Source organism: Lucilia cuprina, chromosome 3 (genome assembly GCF_022045245.1).
Source record: "Lucilia cuprina isolate Lc7/37 chromosome 3, ASM2204524v1, whole genome shotgun sequence".
Taxonomy (NCBI): Eukaryota; Metazoa; Arthropoda; class Insecta; order Diptera; family Calliphoridae; genus Lucilia; species Lucilia cuprina.
Window position 1 is genome coordinate 2,454,958 of NC_060951.1, and position 1,707 is coordinate 2,456,664.

A 1,707-nucleotide genomic window follows, 5' to 3' on the forward strand; every position below is an offset into this window, starting at 1 on the left:
CTAGAACAGAACTAGAACAGAACTAGAACAGAACTAGAACAGAACTAGAACAGAACTAGAACTAGAACAGAACTAGAACAGAACTAGAACAGAACTAGAATAGAACTAAATTAGAATAGAGCTAGAACTTTACTTTAACTTTATCAGAACTAAAATATTTCTGCTCTAGTATCGTACTCATGTACAACTGAATAGAGATGAACTAGAATTCAACTAAAACGGACCTACAACTAAACTAGAACTTAAGCGCAGCAGACTTACAACTCAACTTAAATTGGAATTGATCCAAAACTGAAATATGAACTGAACTATAGCCAAACTAGAACTGAACTAGTACCAAACTAGAACTAACATCAAACTGATCTCAAACTAATCAACAACATAACTAGAATTAGAAAATAAAAACATTTATTTGTTTTCGTGTGTTGTGTTGCTTAAAGTAATTTTTAAAGATCCGATTTTAAAATGTTATTAAATATTTTGTACAAACCAATTCGAACTGAAATTTGAAATAAAAACACAATTTTCAATAAGGTTTTTTTTTGTTGGTTTTGTATGTTATTTTATATTTCTGCAAAATATTTCAAAAGAATTTTATTTAAACACAAATACTTTTAGGTTGTTATTTTCATGGTTTTCTAGATCATGGAGTTCAAGAGGGTTTTATTTTTAGGAAATTTAAACTAATTTTTGTTGTTGTTTTCGGTCTGTCGTTTTGTGGAAAATAAAGTGTCTTACTAGGTTTTTCTTGTTGTTATTTTTTTCTGTTTGGTATTTGAAACATTTTACATTTTTTAAAATTTTTTGAGTTTTTTTCTTAGTTTTTTGTATTTTTATTAAATATAATTTTTTTGTTTTTTTTTTTATATTTTTTATATTTAGCGTACAATTATTGTTGCAATTACAATTGTCTTGAGTACATTTATATATTAAAGATTTATTTTTTTGGTTTTTATTTTAAATATTTTTTATAATTTTTTTTTGTTTTGACTTATTATGTAAAGTAATCGAAATTAATTGAAATGATAAGTTTTATTATTATTAATATATTTTTGTGTAAAGTTTTTTTTCTCATTTATTATTTTGTTTTTAATTATTTTATTAAATTTTTTGTTTTACGCAGGACGGGGTTTTTATCTTGTTTTTCTTTTTACTCTTACATTCATGCTAAGTTTTACATAAATATGTTGTTTTGTTGTTATTTTTTTTATTAAATATATAATAAATTTTTTATATATATTTTTTTATTTGGTTTGCTTTTTTGAAATAAATGTTGAGATGAGTTTTTGTTTTAAGCTTTTTATAATTTGGTTTCTTGACTAGTTTTTTCTTTAATAATGCTTTGGTATTTTTATGTATTTATAATTCTTTTTTTAGTAAATTTTATTATTTTTTTACTTTTCTTTCCATAGTGTAGTTTTAAGTAAAAATTTTAATTAGTACATGAATTTTTTTTAACGGATTTTTAGACATACGTGTTAAAGAAGCCTAGATTTTATAGAAAAAAGTTTAAAAGAGCTTTTTGTAATACGATAACTAGAACGGAAGTTAAGCAGAACAAGAACGGTAGTTAAACAGAACTTCAACAGAACTAGAACGGAACTAGAACTGAACTAGAACTGAACTAGAACTGAACTAGAACTAAACTAGAACTGAACTAGAACTAGAACTGAACTAGAACTGAACTAGAACTGAACTAGAACTGAA